This window comes from Macrosteles quadrilineatus, unplaced genomic scaffold, assembly GCF_028750875.1.
Source record: "Macrosteles quadrilineatus isolate MER2022 unplaced genomic scaffold, UCM_ALF_1.0 Scaffold_5__1_contigs__length_97177068, whole genome shotgun sequence".
NCBI classification, from domain to species: domain Eukaryota; kingdom Metazoa; phylum Arthropoda; class Insecta; order Hemiptera; family Cicadellidae; genus Macrosteles; species Macrosteles quadrilineatus.
In genome coordinates, this window is record NW_026542598.1 from 55032591 (window position 1) to 55053713 (window position 21123).

Genomic DNA, 21123 nt, shown 5'->3' on the forward strand with positions numbered 1-21123 from the left:
ATGTTATATGTTTTAGCATTGAAAAGCAGCAAAGAAAAATAATATTAAAACATCCCCTCCGCAACAATCTATGCAGACCAAGCAAACTTGGACGTTGGTTATCCAAGAACAAAATCTAACGATTCTAAGTTTGAAAACTGAAAAAACAGCAGTACGAAATCAAATTCGTTTATATTTTTAAAAATACAAAAAAATATGCAGCCATACAAAATAAACAAAAAGCTTAGCTGGGTACGTTTGAATATAATTAAAAATCATTCTTGAAATAATCCAAAACTATTTTAATAGGTCTTCAAAGGTTGCGATAGAAAAATGATATGATGATATGAGTTAGTTGGCACAGCCTATGTATTACTACACAGAGAAAAAAATGTTAAATGTTAGTTATTTTCGTATAAAATTCTCGATAGAATATATTCAACGAGCAAACGGATCAGTTTTGCAAAGTTTTCGGAGAAACAAACAGATTTGAAGCGTGTTAGATTTGAAGATTAGAAAGGTTACTGGTTTCCGTATAAGGAACAGAAAGGAAAGATATTTTCTCCGAACTAATATATCTCCTTGAATCGAGCGATATTTTACCTTAACGGGTTTTAAGTGAAATGGGATCTCTTTTGTTTTCGTGCGTTAAGACAAATGAATGAGCCTAATGCTTCTCGGTTGTCTTACAAGATAAAGACAATCCACTAAGTTAAACTTAGTGGACTGATTTATTGTAACAGAAGGATACTATTGCCTTGAAAATCTTTTATTCTACATTCATTTCAATATCGAGCACTATATTTCCGATGGTCAGTTTTCTACTGCAACTAAAATAAATAGCTTATAGATTAGTGTTTCAATATAAATATTGAATAAATATATTAAAATGCATTATTTCCAACAATTGTTGATAGTTAAATCAACACATTTTTCAAGTATTAGTCGCGCTCCAATTTTCCCGAACCAATTACTATTGTTAATTCTGTTGTATTTACAGACGGAAGGCGATAAGATGTGAATATATCGTCGTGGAAGACGTATTTTATTACAGCGGCATGATCTTGAATACATGTCAAAAACGCATTGTTTAATTTACTTAAGTGCTCATGCTGTGTGTTCATTTTAAAAGTAGAAATGGGGTTTTATAAATGACACACCTTCTGTTAATCATCGGCTCAGATAGTTAGTAAAAATGTGACGGAATTTGTCATTGGGGTATCAATTAATAGTGATTTCTAACGACAGGTTGATGTTAGTAGTAGCAAGATCGAGATTTGGATAGTTCACAAAAAAAATGCATGAATAAATTGCACTGTCGTAAATAGAGACAGTAAAAAGGGGGAAAAATTGTTTTTGCTTGGTGTTTACGCTTAGGCTTTTCAGTGATTTTATTATATACTGTTTTTTTACAATAACTGGTTTGTTATTAGACAATGTCATTGTCCCCTGTGGTGGCACCTTGTCAGCTGTTCAGATGATTGTATTTTAATTGCGTTTGGTTTCAATTTAGCTTCGTATCGTGGTTCAATGGGAATTTTGCAAAGTTTGATCGACTATGGTTGATACTTCAATGACAAGTTAATTGGTCCATATCGAAATTGTTGGAAAAATATCAAGTGCTTGTCGAAAAAAGGAATAAATATTTATTTATAATATTAAATCGTCTCATCTTTTTACCTTAACGTAAAGTAATCAAATAACTTTTTTCGGGATTTAGTTTTTTTTTTTATGTATCCAAAACTATTACCAAATAGTTTTTGATTAGTTTAGAGCTGTAACTATATCCAAGATGATATATTTGTACTTACCTTCATCGTGATATGTTTTATTGTACACTTTTACTTAGATTTGACAATAGAGAAAAATAAAACTTGTATTTAGAACCTGAAAAAAATTTTCAACAATACTTTTTACATGAACTATACTATAAGGATCTAATTTCCCAATTATATCCAACTACAAAGCCAAAATGTGTTTCTCTGTGGTTATAGCCCAAACAATAGATTTTGAAATATGCATTGCGTAATAAAACGTGATATTCCATATTAGGACTTAATCCCATGTCATCGAATTTTTAATTAATTTTAATAATTTTGCATTCGATTAAAATACAGCGATTAAATCCTTAAATACGAACACATATGTCATTTAGTTATCATCAATTCTCATCTTATTTTAAAAATATAAATTAAGTTGATTTTTGAAGGTCGATTACAGTAGTAATAATGTATTGAACTGTAACGTTAAAAAGTTGAAAACATTAAAAACAAAGTTTAAACAGAAGTTATTAAATATCTTGACTTTTGCGCTTGAACTATTTCGATTGTAAAATGCTTGACTGCGTTGTTCATTTATTGGAAACATCTTGTACTTTGCTTCCATCTCGAAGTTATGTAAACTATTTGCGTATCAGGGATTTAAAGATAGTTAACTATATATCTTTTAATTCCATTTACATTTTTAATTGCCAATTGATGATACAAAAATAAACCGCTAAAAATAGGTTTTGATGATTAGTTTCTCAGGATATTTGATTTCAACCAGAGTTCATAAAGAGTGTAGGTACTCTTTAAGAACTCTAGTTGAAATACTTAAGTGTTGCAGTACAACTTTTAAAAGCACTCTACAATAACACCATAGGAGTCAACCTCAGATTTATAGATCCATCTACTGTATTTAGAAGGTTGAATATCTTAGTTTATGATATATTTCTGTATACTGAGGAGTTTAATCTGCAATATTTAATATTTCCTACGTCAAATCAATATAAGTTAGCAGCTAAATAACGATGTATGTATAAACACTCTTATATAAGGTATTATTTAAGTAATAAAAATTCACACCTAATTTTATTTGAAAAGAACTCAACTTAAGAAGGCTAAACTTCAAAACATGGTATGGAACAAACTATGTACTGAGGAGCTTTTAACCCCAATTTAAGGAATATCGTATCACATGCGGGAGTCAACTCTGTAATATTCCTCCATCCCTTGCATAGAATATTTATATAAACATTCTGTGTCTTGTCAGACAAAGAGGTAAAGTTACAATGTTGTGGTAAGTGACATTCGAGTAATATTACGAGGAGAGTAAGATGGTTGTTGGTTTACCGTCTTTTGTAGGAATAATAAATGTAAGTAAAATGAGCTCGTAGACTAGACAAATAAATATTATTTTTAACTACTTACAGAAGAATGTATGTATTATAAAATCTGTAGTAGGAGATTGAATTATTATTATTAATTATTTTTCTCTAAGATATTTTCCTTTGGCGTTGCCGTTGTTTCTTCCGATCCACATGACCCTTCTAGTTACACCTGGACACTTTTGGCTACACTTCTGATTGCAGCTGAGCTCACTTTGTTTAAAGAGATAGAAAACAAACAGGAATTGAAAGTATACATTTAATAAAAGTTCAAATAATTCCAGACTAAATTTGTTTTATGTTACTGTCATGGACATACTATATAAGACAACTTTCAAAATGAACAATAAGTCAGTTTTTAGTTGGTCTATAAATTAAACATAGCTGAGTTAAATAAAGTTAGCACAAAAAGATATGCCGATTTTGAAACTAGGGAATTTTAGTATATCATTGTTACTCACCAATGGCGATTTTGTACAAAGGTGAGCAATAAATCAATGTCGACTAAAATTTAATTTTCAAATTAAAATAATTCTTCAATTGGCATTTTATTGTTTTACTAAACAACGTCTTTGTTGTTATAATGACACACATACTTTAAGGAACAAAAATGAAGTATAGAAGAATATAAACCTAGTCAACTATACTTTAAAATCAACAATAAAGAAATGACAATGCTTAAGCAGCAACATAGTGGTATATAGTTACGTCTTCTCCAAGTTATGAGTCCAGTATTAAGGATATAACACAAATAAATGTTATCAAGAAAAGCTAACTAGTTTTACAAATCAACGCAAATGCTATAAAATAATGTTTTGAATAGTTAAGCTCATGGTATTTATGTACGAGGAAGAATTTTTTTAAATCAACCTTGGGTTTTCCTTTCATTAAATACCTAATCTAAATACAAACGTTGCATTTAGATAAGTTATTAACACGTCCAAACGCCACCACTAGACAGTTAGTGGACAATGGTCCACTTTTAATGTATTTTCTCTTGTCTAGCCTGTCTGCTATGAAATTCCAGCACAATTGTCTGTTTTCAGGTCAACGGTTTACCTAACTATTTTATTGCTGATGTTAAAAAATAAAACATAAAACATATATTATATTTACAAAGCTGATACAAGGAAGGCTATGGATTGTCAGTTTTATTAACATTTATTAAAGAAACGTTGTTACGTAAGTAATCATATCTATATGTATTTACTTCGATGAATAGATTCATTATACATTTTACTTAAAAAGATTAAATTGCTTCATTGATGTATATTACTCTTTGCTAACATGCACCTCGAGTAATTAACAAGTGGCATTTATTTATTTAATAGTTTGTGAGCTTCAATAAAACTAAGTCACCTATGTCGATTTCTATGACAAGCTGTGTCATAAAGGTTAAGTACCCAGACCATTAGCTTGAGCAACTAAGCTGTAAACGTCTCTAGAGTCTCAGTTGTGTAAACTGTGTAACTGGAAATGGCGAGACATTGTCACTACTTCACGTTATTATATGTCTTTGAACTTTGGAAACCTCTTTTCTTCCAAGTAGATTTTAAACGTTCTAACAAATTAGCAAACAACGTCCATCAACGTTATTTGTCGATAGAAATTATTTGTCCTATAGTCACCCGACCAAGTGCACACCTGCACCTGCTGTGCGACCTGTGCACCTCTTGCACAGATTATCGTACAGAAACCCTTACTTTGGAGCACAGTTTTTACTTTGGCGCACACCAGTATTCCAACCGAACAACACAAACCATCGTGATTTTATAATGCACATAATCCGTGTACGCTTGAAAATAAGTTGGCAACACTTAAATAAATTGTCCTAATGTGGTTTTATGTCAATGCTCGTTAGTTTTCAAGATGAGCTCGTTCGTAAGGCTCAATCACGTTCTGATTGAAGTTCGTTTGCTACGCTTACTCACCGTTAGACAAAAGATACGGTGTCCCTGAAACATAGGGACGATATAACTAATCACCAAAGAATAAAAGGATTGCCGGAAAAGAACGGTGAGTTTTTAATAATAAAGGTGCCCATTGAAATATTATTTGTACAAGGCAGCGTCGCTAAGTTCGTTAACCGCTCATAACATCGTTAAGTTGCTTCAGCGAAACAAACAGGATTATATTATGTTAGAGCTTAAAGCTAAATGCTGTTTGGCGTCTTTGTCCTGAACCTGAAATATAATTATATTTCTTGTATTGGCATAACAAATTTTCCAAATTCACGAATGGCCATTTTAGGCGTAAAATAAGGCGCACCCTAACTGCATTATTTTGTCTGGTTTAGAAAGGACAACTAAAAACGGTTTCTAAGCTATCAATTATTATTAGATCTTTTTTAACTTGGTGTTGTTTGATAGAACATAACATAACATTATACAGTGGAACCTTAATAAGAAGATCCTCGATAACAAGTCGCCCTTGATAACAAGTGTCATTTTCAACCTTGATAACAAGTCTTATTTTACAATCCCCATGAGGGTCTTGTTATTAAGGTTCTACTGTAAATGCTAAATAAAAGTATTCTTTGGCTTTTATCACAAAAACAGTGTTTTTGTAATATAAGTAATTAAACTAAAAATGTCCACCATTTTGAAAGAAAGAGTGTTTTTTTATTTTTTTCTTAGAAGCCCATGCCAAATTTAAAAGGACATATTAAATATTATATATATATTTAAAATAATGCATATTTACATTTATCTTTAAATATAATAGGATATAGCTAAATTAATGAGTACAGAAAACTTAATGGTGGATATCTTGCTAACAAGTAGTGATGAAAATGTTTAAATCATCAATTTCATTATAATTTGACTCATTTTACATAATAGAATACTTTATCCTTCAAATAGTTCTAGTACTTATTTATACCATTTAGGATGAACAACTTAACTGGGCCATTGTTGGTACAGTATTTCAAAAACTATTAGATTTAGAGAAATGAAAGGAGAACTATTTTCTTATCACAATGAAAAATATGAATAATTATACTTTTTTTAAATGGCTGCCATTTCCCAATATTATAGCTAATTTTTAAATCTACTATAGAGCACCTTGAATGTTATGATGGTTTTACAATGTAAACCCAATTTAAAAACGTCTTTAGTCGTGTTTAGTATCTGCAGCGTGTAAGCATATTTTTATGCACGTTGATTTATGTGTTTGTGTATTTTTGTATGCGTTCTTTTATTCTGTTAATTATGTTCTGTATTCTATTAATATGCTTCGCAATGTAGTATTATAGTAACGTAAATATTCTAAATTTTCGACATAACACTGCCAAACCAAATAATACTTTGTTGTTCAGCAAATCTAATATCATTAGACTGTGTTAAGGTCCTATTGAAATCTCTATAAATTATGCATGTTACTACAGTAGTCATTTGTACGAGTCATTTGCCCAACCCTGTGATGATGGACGTCATTAAGTTGTCTGAGGTCGTTTATGAGATTTACAGTCACAAATCACCTCAGGAAAAAATTACATAACCTCTCCTAGCGTCGAATGACCAATACTACTCTTATTCACATTTCCTAGTTAGTAGAACCAACTCAGTATTTATAATCATCGAAGAAAAATATTGCTTTATATAGCTTTATGCACGTATGCCAATGAATTCAAGAATTTTTTTTCCTTCTTTTTTATTAAAAAAGAATTAAACTCACTACCGACCAAAATTAAATTGTACCTATTAAGCAGTAAAAATCATTGTGCAATTAAAAATTCCAAACGAAGAACGTTTCCTAAGACTGGTCTTCATGCATTTTTCTATGTCAAATAACCAGAAAACTTTTCTGTTTACACTAAACTAGTTTTTGCAGGTTTGTAATCAAAAAACGTTAATCAGTAATGTAGAATATAATTCTTGTGGAAATAATAATTGACATGGATCTTTTAAAAGTGTATGTTATATGTTTTAGCATTGAAAAGCACCACAAAAATAAAATAAATACTAAAACATCCCCGCCGCAACAATCTTTTGCAGACCAAGCAAACTTGGACGATGGTTATCCAAAACGAAATCTAACGATTGCATTTTTGAAAACTGAAAAACATCAATACAAATTCATAGTCTTAAAAAAAAAAAAAAAAAACACGCAGCTATACAAAATATTTTTATAGGTCTTCAAAGGTTGCGATAGAAAAAATGATATGATAACAGTTAGTTGGCACAGCCTCTGTATTATTACACAGAGAAATAAATGTTAAATGTTAGTTGTTTTCAAATAAAATTGTTGATAAAATATATTCAACGAGCAAACGGATCAGATTTACAAAGTTTTCGGAGATATAAACAGATTTGATAACATGTTAGGTTTGAAGATTAGAAAGGTTACTGGTTTCCGTATAAGGAACAGAAAGGAAAGATATTTTCTCCGAACTAATATATCTCCTTGAATCGAGCGATATTTTACCTTAACGGGTTTTAAGTGAAATGGGATCTCTTTTGTTTTCGTGCGTTAAGACAAATGAATGAGCCTAATGCTTCTCGGTTGTCTTACAAGATAAAGACAATCCACTAAGTTAAACTTAGTGGTCTGATTTATTGTAACAGAAGGATACTATAGCCTTGAAAATCTTTTATTCTACATTCATTCCAATATCTAGCACCACATTTCTGATGGTCAATTTTCTACAGCAACTAAAATAAATAACTTATAAAATACTATTTCATGATAAAAAAATTAATAAATATACTAAAATTCATTTTTCAACAATGAACGCTCCGATTTACCCGAACCAATTAATTGCTATTGTTAATTCTGTTGTAATTACAGACCTGTAGGTGATAAGATGTGAATATATCGTCGTGGAAGACGTATTTTATTACAGCGGCATGATCTTGAATACATGTCAAAAACGCATTGTTTAGTTTACTTAAGTGCTCATGTTGTGTATTCATTTTAAAAGTAGAAATGGGGTTTAATAAATGACATACCTTCTGTTAATCATCGGCTCCGATAGTAAATAAAAATGTGATGGAATTTGTCATTGGGGTATCAATTAATAGTGATTTCTAACGACGGGTTGATGTTAGTAGAAGCAAGATCGAGGTTTGGGTAGTTAAAAAAAAAAAACATGAATAAATGGCACTGGCGTAAATAGAGACAGTAAGAAGGGGGAAAATTTGTTTTTACTTGGTATTTACGCTTGGGCTTTTCAGTGACTTTATTATATACTGTTTTTTTACAATGACTGGTTTGTTATTAGACAATGTCATTGTCCCCTGTGGTGGCACCTTGTCAGACGTTCAGATGATTGTATTTTAATTGCGTTTGGTTTCAATTTAGCTTCGTATCGTGGTTCAATGGGAATGTTGCAAAGTTTGATTGACTATGGTTGATACTTCAATGACAAGTTCATTGGTCCATATCGAAATTGTTGGAAAAATATCAAGTGTTTGTCGAACAAAGGAATAAATATTTATTTCTAATATTAAATCGTCTCATCTTTTTACCTTAACGTAAAGTAATCAAATAACTTTTTTCGGGATTTAGTTTTTTATGTATCCAAAACTATTACCAAATAGCTTTTGATTAGTTTAGAGCTGTAACTATATCCAAGATGATATATTTGTACTTACCTTCATCGTGGTATGTTTTATTATACACTTATACTTAGATTTGACAATAGAGGAAAATAAAATTTGTATTTAGAACCTGACATTTTTTTACAATACTTGTTACATGAACTATACTATCTAAGTATCTAACTTCTCAAATAAATCCAACTAAAATGCCAAAATGTGTTTCCCTGTGTTTAAAGCGCAAACAATAGATTTTGAAATATACATTGTAATAAAACGTGATTTTCCATTTTAGGACTTAATCCCATGTCTTCGAATTTTTTATTAATTTAAATAATTTTGAATTTGATTAAAATACAGTGATTAAATCCTTAAATACGAACACATATGCCATTTAGTTATTATCAATTCTCATCTTATTTTGAAAATATAAATTAAGTTGATTTTTGAAGGTCAAATACAGTAGTAATAATGTATTGAACTGTAACGTTAAAAAGTTGAAAACATTAAAAACAAAGTTTAAACAGAAGTTATTAAATATCTTAACTTTTTCGTTTGAACTATTTCGATTGTAAAATGCTTGACTGCGTTGTTCATTTATTGGAAAAATCTTGTACTTTGCTTCCATCTCGAAGTTATGTAAACTATTTGCGTATCAAGGATTTAAAGATAGTTAACTATATATCTTTTAATTTAAATAACATTTTAAATTGTTAATTGATTATATAAAAATAAACGGCGAAAAATAGGTTTTGATGATTAGTTTCTCAGGATATTTGATTTCAACCAGAGTTCATAAGGAGTGTGGGAACTCTTTATGAACTCTGGTGAAATACGTAAGTGTTGCAGTACAACTTTTAAAAGTAAATAACACCATAGGAGTCAACCTCAGATTTATAGATCCATCTACTGTATTTAGAAGGTTGAATATCTTAGTTTATAATAATATATTTCTGTATACTGAGGAGTTTAATCGGTAATATTTAATATTTCCTACGTCAAATCAATATAAGTTAGCAGCTAAATAAGGATAGATAAAAAAAACACTCTTATATAAGGTATTGTTTAGGTAGTATACGTTCTCACATAATTGTATTTGAAAAGAACTCAACTTAAGAAGGCTAACTAAATGTTTTTGTTACATGGAACAAACTATGTACTGAGAAGCTTTTAACCCCAATTTAAGGAATATCGTATCACATGCGGGAGTCATCTCTGTAATATTCCTCCATCCCTTGCATAGAATATTTATATAAACATTCTGTGTCTTGTCAGACAAAGAGGTAAAGTTACAATGTTGTGGTAAGTGACATTCGAGTAATATTACGAGGAGAGTAAGATGGTGGTCGTTTTACTGTCTTTTGTAAGAATAAGAAATGTAAGTAAAATGAGCTCATATGTTAGACAAATAAATATTATTTTTTTATTTACTTACAGAATAATGTATATTATAAATCTGTATTAGGTGATTGAATGATTATTATTAATTATAAATCACTAAGGTATTTTGCTTTAGCATTGCCGTTGTTTCTTTTGATCCACATGACCCTTCTAGTTACACCTGGACACTTTTGGCTACACTTCTGATTGCAGCTGAGCTGACTTTGTTTAAAGTGATAGAAAACATACAGGAATTGAAAGTATACATTTAATAAAAGTTCAAATAATTCCAGACTAAATTTGTTTTATGTTTCTGTCATGGACATACAATATAAGACAACTTTCAAAATGAACAATAAGTCAGTTTTTAGTTTGTCTATGAATTAAACATAGCTGAGTTAAATAAAGTTACCACAAAAAGATATGCCGATGTTGAAACTAGGGAATTTTAGTATATCATTTTTACTCCCCAATGGCGATTTTGTACAACGGTGAGCAATAAATCAATGTCGACTAAAATTTAATTTTAAAAATTAAAATCTTCTTTAGGTGAGTCGGTGGTTTAGTTGGTAGCGACACGGACTTAGGGCCCAAGGCAGCGATGACGTGGGTTCGGATCCTGGTCACTGCCGCTAAAATTGATCAGTACAGTTCATCTTCGTACTGTACTGGTTAACCCTTTGCTTTGCTGGATACATTCCACGCTCAGATCTGTATTCTATGTGGACGGGCAAATGCAAGGTTAAAAGAGGCCGCCAACCTCTATAAAAAATTAATTAATTAAAAAAATTGAAATAATTCTTAAATTATCATTTTATTATTTTACTACATAACGTCTTTGTTGTTATAGTGACATACATACTTTAATTAACAAAAATAAAGTAATTATAGTACAAAAATAATAAACTATAATTCAAAAACCACCAATTAAGAAACGACAATGCTTAAGCAGCAACATAGTGGTATATAGTTACGTCTTCTCCAAGTTATGAGTCCAGTATTAAGGATATAACACAAATAAATGTTATCAAGAAAAGCTAACTAGTTTTACAAATCATCGCAAATGCTATAAAATAATGTTTTGAATAGTTAAGCTCATGGTATTTATGTACGAGGAAGAATGTTTTTAAATCAACCTTGGGTTTTCCTTTCATTAAATACCTAATCTAAATACAAACGTTGCATTTAAATAAGTTATTAACACGTCCAAACGCCACCACTAGACAGTTAGTGGACAATGGTCCACTTTTAATGTATTTTCTCTTGTCTAGCCTGTCTGCTATGAAATTCCAGCACAATTGCCAGTTTTCAGGTCAACGGTTTACCTAACTATTTTATTGCTGCTGTTAAAAAATAAAACATAAAAAATATATTATATTTACAAAGCTGATACAAGGAAGGCTATGGATTGTCAGTTTTATTAACGTTTATTAAAGAAACGTTGTTACATAAGTAATCATATCTATATGTATTTACTTCGATGAATAGATTCATTATACATTTTACTTAAAACGATTAAATTGCTTCATTGATGTATATTACTCTTTGCTAACATGCACCTCAAATAATTAACAAGTGGCATTTATTTAGTTAATAATTTGTGAGCTTCAATAAAACTAAGTCACCTATGTCGATTTCTATGACAAGCTGTGTCATAAAGGTTAAGTACCCAGACCATTAGCTTGAGCAACTAAGCTGTAAACGTCTCTAGAGACTCAGATGTGTAAACTGTGAAACTGGAAATGGCGAGACATTGTCGCAGGTGATACACTTACTGCGACAGTGTAAAGTACTTCACGTAATTATATGTCCTTCAACTTTGGAAACCTCTATTTTTCCAAGTAGATTTTAAACGTTCTAACAAATTAGTAAACAACATCCATCAACGTTATTTGTCGATAGAAATTACTTTTCAGAAAAGTCACCCGACAAAGTGTCCTATAATCCTTGCACAGATTATCGTACAGAAAGCCTTACTTTGGCGCACACGAGCATTCCAACCAAACACCACAAAACATGATTTTATTATGCGCGTAATCCGTGTACGCTTGAAAATAAGTTGGCAACACTTAAAGATATTACGACTACGAGCAGCTGGTGCAACGTTTCCTATTTCGTTCAATGTAATAAACTGGTATATGGTAAATATATTTGTTGGTGATAAATTATTGGTCCTCTGAACATAAATATTAACAAAATAAATGTAGAATTTATTGCATCCCTAAAATTTGAAAGTTTGTAGGCGTATCCCTTTAGGAATAGATATATTTACTAGTCAGTCTAAGATCAGTGAAAATATCGTATTTATGATTTTCTCATGTAAATAGGCTACGAGAGTTTTTATTTTTATTACTTAACCATATAATTATTTCAATGGGATCCATTGCCACTCAATAAAGCTTAACTAAAAGCACTAAATTAATTTCTTTCTGACTTTGAATCCGTCTCCAGTTACGAACCTCTTTAGAGACACTCCACGAGACAGCTTCTACGTAATAAACATTGGAGTGAAATATGAACAGTCTTACAGCGAGGCTTGTGTTGCTGAACAATGAAGTGAACAGACAGAACGAAACTTGAATTAATGTTACTTTACACTTAACTAACTAACTATTGTGAAACATTTTCAATGTACATGACTAATATTTATTCTATAGTTATGTAAGGAACAAAAAATACTTCAACCACAGCAATACTGCAAGATAAGCGAATTTCCATTTATCAGTTTAGATTTTGACTCAAATATTTCCTTAAGCATGTCAGATGCATTACCTAGTTAAATGAAATTAGATTGAATGAGTACTTGGGTTCACTGCTAAAGGGCAGGAAAACGTGTTTTTGGTAACATGAATTTGGGAACGAGTAGGCCTATAGTATAGTAAGTTTTTTTTTATTTGATCGCCTATTGAGGCATTGTCATTTAGGCACTGTACTTTAAATGTTTAAATGCGTTTTTCATATAGGTGCGTTGTTCATTGTGTATAGTTTTATTGTAAATGACAAGTCTACTAGACATTCTTGGAAAGGTTGCGGCTTGACAATACCTGAATAGGCGAAACATGTTGTGAGTCTAACTACAGCTTTGGTGAACAACTGTTGACGTGAGGTATCTATAAGTTAATAGTATACGGTAATATAAAGTGAGGTTTGTAATAGTCTAATCCAGTAACAGTTCAAGGGCTACGTAATAAATTTAAAAACATACTCTTGAGAGTTCATCAAAATTTATCGTCAAATTATGTTTTAATTCTCAGCTGGTTTACGATTATAACTACTGTCATCCCGAAAATATTGCATTAATCGATCGTCAATGTACTATGTATTTTTTTTACACATTGAAATAAAACATTTTCTTTACAACGTATTGTGAACGTATTGTTTTCTGGTCCCATCCATCGTAATGGGATCATTAAAATTTTTTTTAAAGGTCGCCAATTAATATGTTTAGTATTATTTTATATTCAATCAAATTTTATGTTTTAAAAGATACAAACAACAGATAACAAATCAAAAGAAACTCAAATGATGTTTTCAATCTTTGGTGTTAAGGGAAGGGGAGGTGGCAGCGCATATATATATTGAAGGTGTGAGAAAAGGGCATAGCCGTTGAGTCAACTGGCAGTCGAGGTAAGTAGCAATAAAGGTGAATGTGAAGACAAGTTTACACTTCAGGTCAAGGGGGGGGGGGAGCTGGGTCGCTCAAACCCAGAACTGGCATTTGAGGTATCTACGATTTCTCCGAATATTTTAAGTCAATGCCAAAAACTCTGAAACTACAATATTTGTGTACATGACTTGAAAATTACTCTTATTAACATGCGTCTTATAACTCTGATTATAAGCATTTAAATTTTAAAAAAACTTCTAAGCTTTTATGGATCTAATAAATTGTGATCTCTTGATAATAATACTAAATTACAATATCTTATTTATCCCATTGTGCTTTAAGTTAATTCATTTATTTTTGTGTTGTGAAAAAATAAAAAAGAGGTATACAGAGGACAGGCTGTGTGGGTAGTGTCCATATGAAGTAGAACAGAAAGGATACTTTATTCCAAGTCATATATCTCCTTGTAGGGAGTGGTAGTTCAACTTAACAAGTTTAAGTGGAACAGGGGCTCTTTTTCTTGGTTAAGATAAATGAGTGAGTCTAATGGTTCTCGGCTGTCTTACGGTGTAAAGACAATCTGCTAAATTAAACTTAAGGACTGATTGAGTAATAAATAATCACTCGGATACGGGTGGAAACATTTGTTTTATCAGGTTTACTTTTTCATTAGTCTAGCTAAACATTTATTTTTCTAAGTCTTCAATTGATAAAGTGTCATTTCAACGATACGTTTATGTTAAACTGGTATCTTTTATACATAGCAGATTAACTAAAATGTCTTGAACAAGTTAAATACTAGTCAATGATCAAGAGGATGTAATTCTAATTTAGTAAGATACCTGCATCAGAGACAACAATAACGATCTCGTTGATAAGCTAACCCTAGCGTGTTAATATATTACACCAATCAACTTAGTACAAACGATTTCAACTCATTACAGTACAATTTCAACTCAGTTAAACATTTTTGACTCACTACTTTGGATTTTTACCCACATTTTCCCGTATAACTGCCATAAGTATAGCCTATTTAAATTACAATAAGTTGAATGAGTGTTTGCCGCCACAGGAAAGGTAGGAAAGAGTTTTTTTGTGTAATATTATTGATTAACATTTAAAAACAAATCAGTACACGTTTGACTTGATGATATTTCAATCCAAGAGTAAACGATAAAAATCTTCCACAGCCAGTGTATCAAGTCTCAACAATATGTCAATAAATCGCACCTTTCAGCAGCAGCATCGAGTGGACCTAACAACCTGCACTGATTTACTTGCACCAAAGATATTCTGCCTATTGTCTGCGAGTGTTTTTGCATTAGAAATTATAAAAAAAGATAAAAAATTTGATGGATAATCCTAATAAAAATAAACAACGGTTAAACAACACTTAATATTTTTTATTGACTATAGATTTTGTCAAACTGATCCATTACATGCAAAAAATTCAAACTGATTGAAATACATATTTTAGTTTAGTTTTCATAATAAAATAATACGATATAAATCTTATTGACTGAACGATGTTATTATAAATGAACCGCTGTTGACGATTAAATAAAGATATAAATATTACATCGTCAATGTTGAAATAATTAACTGAATATTTTATGGATTTGATTTTGTTAAACATTTGTAAGAGGGATGTTAAATGAAAAACACACTAAAAACTATAAAAAATACTTTACCTTTACCAACCCTATATTATACGAGATATATTTATTAATCAGAAATGCTTACTAACTATTAGATTTTTTTCAGTTAAATAAGCTTGATAAAATGTACAGCCGACGTGTTTCGTTCAAATTGGTTATTTTATACTTCCGAAATAAAAATAAATGCTTGTTTTGTGGTTTACTAGCTACTAAATAATTGCGCTGCTTTAATTGGCAGCTTAAAGAATCAGCGCAACTCCTGGATTAGCTTTTTTATGCTTAAGTATGGCGAAAATTGTATTGTTTTAGGAACAATCCTTAGTTTAAAGTAGTTTATAAAACTTCCAGCAGCTACTTTACTATTAGTACAGAGCATTTGATGCAAATACGTGTAATATATTCCCATTACAAGCTCCACTCTAAACCTAATGGCAATCACTCCGTGGTTTCCATGCTACGCTACACAGCAGCGTTATACACAGCAGCGTTAGTTCCTGATACAGATTAGTTCCATGTTAATTACGGTTGTTCACACAAATCGACAATTAACTCTGCGAGACAGTCGACAGGATCACGTGACAAATCACGGATTAATATCCTGTCTCTAATAACGGAATATATCGAACTTTGTATTGCTTAATAGATTACTTTCGAGTAAGTATGTTATTAACAAATATGCATAAAATATAATCTGATGAGTCCGTATTGAAAGAAAAATAAACTTAAAGGATAAAATTAATATCACAATAAAGAAATTCTGAATCATGCGATAACACAATGTATTTAAATTATTATTAATGACTTGTCAGAAGATTAATGTATTTTTATAGTGAAATAACATTTAAGCCGGGTTTTCCTAGGCGCGGAGTCGGGAAGCGGAGAGAGGAACGCGGAGAGCGGACTCCACTTGTCTTAGGCAATTTAATGTTACTGTTTTCCTAGAAACGGAGCGGAATGCCATGTTAATTTCAATTCCGCTCTCCGCGTTCCTCTCTCCGCTCACCGACTCCGCGCCTAGGAAAACCCGGCTTAAAGGGCTTATTTCATTGAACACTTACTTGCACTGTTGTTTTCAAAATCTAAAATTCACAACCCTTGAGTTTCAGTTCTAGTGTTATGAATTTAGGATTATTCAATCAACAAAGAATACAAAATTTTTATATTCTTCCAAATGCATTGCATAAAATCAGCATAATGCAATATTGGAATCCCAGAAAACATGCAATTTGTACCCTGGCTGCTGATGTTTTCCCAAGGAGACCTTATTGCTTGGACCACCTGACATTTCATATTTAATTTCAGTTCTTTTTTGTTCACTACACCTTTTACTCATTGTTTAAACTAGGATATTAACGAGATACTTTAAAAAAAATTATTAAAACAACTTTAATGAAGAAGGTGTTTTCAAAATTCATAATCTACTTTTTGGGTTTAAATTCCAGAAGAGTTACATTGAAAAATGCTGAAGCGCAAATAAATGTTTTATTAAAAAAAATATTTCTACAATGAAGATTTTTGTAAGCTTGTATGTTTTCATATCAGATGTTGATTTAGTGTTCCCTTGCATTTGTACTTTCCCATTGCCTAATTTCGTCTCGCTGAGATATGTACGATCTCTCTCAAAACTCTGATCTTTGCTTCGGAAATCTCGTCTATCGTTTTTAGCCAAACCCTTTTCTCTATTATGTTTTATTTGCATATTAACAGCTTATAATATTAACGATATAATCTACCCGATATCAATATTCACCAATATAAGCACACTAAGTTCGGCATAAATAAATGATTAAAAATATTGGTGAACTAAGTAAAGACATTAGAGTGGACATAAAAATCAAGGATTTTCGCGTATTTTTCGAAAATACAATTTTCCATGCCTACCAGCAAAATATAGATTACTTTAATTGTACTTTAATATCCATAGAACGAGGGAAGCAAAATCAATGAATAAGCATTGGAGTTATAAGAGCCTTCTATAACTTTATAGAATCCAGTGCAGAGGCGCTCAAAGGATACACCTGAGTCGGGTTATGGTCGTTGAATTTTAACTACCTATCATGCAGGACACAGATTGCAGATGGTAGATCCTGTATTGTTTCATTTGAAGGCATGTCCTTTTACAACCTTACCATGTAATGTAATTATTGTATGCAACGTGGGAGGATTATTTTGTAAATGTCATATTATAATTGTAAATGTCACATTATAATTTTTAAATGTCATATTATATAGACTTGAGTCAGGTCTGGTGCTTGAAATAGATACTTTAATTCTGCTTCTACACTGTTTTTGTTTAATGCTAATTGTAAAGTTTCGAGCTTACCAAATAGAACAAAATAATGTCTCTATAATATGTTGCTTTTAAAACAGTTTCCTCGGCTGTCAAACAATCACATTCTATCTGCATGTGCAAAGGGGTTGCTTCAGTTAACAAAGACCTACATTATTAATCAATCGCAGTGTGTCAAAAATCCATGGATCGAAGATTTTAGTATACCTAATGTGTGGAATATCGAAGGTATAAGTTCCACCATTCCAATATTCCTAAATTAAATGTGGTTTGGATTCCGCTATAAGCTGTAGTTCCCTTAAGCCATTGGCTCTATGGACTATTAATTAACAGTCCTGTCTAACAATCACTAACAAGACTACAAGATCGCGCCACTCATACTACAGTCAACTCCATTCATACTTGTCTTAAAAAACATACCTTACGAATGGTCCTCATTTCAGATAAAATTATTAAAAGTATTAACATTATTCCTATTTAGTGAACTTTCATTATTGTAAGATAGAAGAAGCTTCTATTTCTAGAATATTACGACTATGTTTCTAATGTTTCTACTTCAATATTACGTATAATATTTTAGGTGAATTTAAAACTTAGATAAAAAAGTTTGTTAAGTACCGGTACCAGAACAGGTTTAATGATTCCTTAACCATTAAATTTCAAAAAAATGCATGAACATAAAAAAAACAACGAAAATTATGTTAAATATGTTCTTTGAGCCTTTTAAATCAAGACTGAGTGATAAAATATATGATTTAGCTTATCGAACCTGGTAGGTGAACATGGAGCTGTTTTCTCAATATTGCTTTGACTTATCTATGTTCTAGATTAGTTTGAGTTTAAATGGTTTAAGGGTTTCTTATCTCGGAACATTCGTGTGAGGGCGCGTTTATCTTACAGACGCGGGGAAAATAAATTGTTTGGAAGACGAATTCTTTGTGGAAAGTTTTCTAAGGGAATTGAAAGAGTCCCTTTATAAATCAGGGAGATTGCTATTCTAGTTTGGTGTTTTTTTTGTTTTTTTTTTATATAATTAATTGTTTATGTAGCAACAATAATATGATAGTGAATATACCAATTACTATGACTTATTTCAATATAAAATCATTTAGTGATTAACGGATGACTATGGATTCCCATATATTCTATTAAGGCTTTAAAATTATCCTTAAAATGTTTACAGTCCCGAGTTTCCCAATGCGTGTTGTATAGTCAAATACTTTTAAACTGTGTAACTAGTGCATGAAGAGGTACCCAGATGCATTCATAATAATTAACGTGTTAATTGCCTATAGATCATGCAAAACAATGCTTCCATTGTAGCGAAGATCCCTTGCGCACCCATTAAACATTATATGTTTCCAACAGGCACTTTAAACCATAATACTGATATTTATTTTGAGATAATTGTTTGACTACATGGACTACGCAAAAAACATTTTATACGGCTTTTAATTTATCCTGATAGTGAATTCAGCTAAATATGCAATTTGATGAACAGTTTTTTTTATATATAAAATGTTTACATTTCAATCCATTAAAATAAAACCAATCTAATTGTAAATCGCTCAATGTAGTATATATGTACAATATGATTGTAGTATTAATAGGTTAGCATCGAGTTAATGGGTAGGCATAATAAAGTCTAACATGCTTTAGATGCTTTAGATTAGCACAAATTAATTTTACACCTATCCATCTTATTTAATTATACGACATTAGATAATCAGTAATAATCATTAATCTGATGGAAAGGGGGAGGGGGTGTTTCAGCGTTTGAGCACGTAAAAGTACGGTGTAGTACTCAGGAGAGCTGCCAGAATTCGCCACCTGTCTGTATTGGAATATCTGATGGCTGGAACCTTGGATGGTATTAGTTAAGTTAGCTCGTCCACAGTCCATAGTTTTATATAGGTCCATGGAGGACACTACTTGACAATATGATAAACACATGCTCACGCTGGGAGTAGTGTTCGTTCACCCCTCATTTAGTGTAAGCTCATAAATGTGTATATTTTTTAATTGATCGTTGATTTCAATCTTGCAGTATTGCATAACGTCAATATAATTTATATTTATATTTATCTATAAAAAATGTTTTAATCTTTCCCTGAAAGATAAGTATTGGGTATTATAAAATTAACGCTAAGATATTATAAGATCTAAGGTTTATAAAACTAACACAATGTGTCTGCTTGGATCAATACTAAAATAACGGGTTTACTTATTTAAGCAAAACGTTATAAATTTGTGTGTAATTTTAAAAATCTTTCATTTCTCGGTATTGAATAAAGTAATAATGTAGTAATTTATTAATTTTTATATTTCAAACATTAAAAAAAAGTTATAAGTTGAGTAGGCTACATGTAGCATGTAACTCAGAAACACTATCTTAACACCTCTAGCGTTGGCATTAGTTGCTATTGGTTAAAATTTGATTTATTGATCAAGTCAATGATTGAGGTGTAGCTTGTCCAATATTTTCATCCTTCCACTGTAATAATAGTTTTGTAAATCCAAACTTCGTTAAGTGTTTTACTTTTGAATGTTACTTTTTATTTACTTCTAAATAGTGCTTTGGTTGTACAACAGTTATTCGTGTAAATAGTGTGTGAAGTGGCACTTTGCTGCAAATGAGAGAAATGTTTACTTTTTAAGAGTAAAATTTTATGTTTAAGTTTCTCGAGTGCAGCAAAGGCATTTGCATTCGCGTTACACATTATATTTTTTCTACATTAACTATAAAGCTTATAAACAATTAGTTATTCAAACACTATACAACCCGTTTTTAGGTTAGGTTAAATTCAAGCGTTTAACGAAATTAAAAACACCGCACCAGCAGATCGTAGTCGTAGTATCTTTAAGTGTTGCCAACTTATTTTTAAGCGTACGTGTATAACGTGCATAATAAAAGCACAAAATGTTTAGTGTTGTTTGGTTGGAATACAGGAGTACGGCAAAAGAAGTAAATGCATCAATAATTATTAGCTACTTGGCTTCATATAGCTAATAATCTGATGGTGAGTCAAAATTGTTGATATTATTATGGTTAATATGTACACATTTCTTTATGCTCTTGTTATTGTTATATTATTTGTTATTTATTGTATATTTATTGTTAAAGTAGTTACTGTTGTACTGTTGCTTAATATTTTGTGGACTATTAGACACAACATGTAACAAATCATGTATTTGTAAAATGGTGTAACCGTTGAGAGGAAATAAATAAATAAATAAATAAATAAATATAATCAGTGCAAGAAAGTCCACTTTGTCAGGTAATAACAAGGAAACATATTTTTCCTTTTTATTCCATAATGGGTGTTTTGTTCACTAAATTCACTTATAAGTATTCGGATTCAGTTCTATCTAATATTGCATATTGCCATATATAAAAAATAAACACAATAAGTTCACTGATTCAGTTAAAACATAAACCTGGTTCAAAAATAAAAAATAAACGCACTTTGATATTTACAGAAACTTAGTTATTCAGTTCGGAAAGGCTTTAATGATAGGCCACC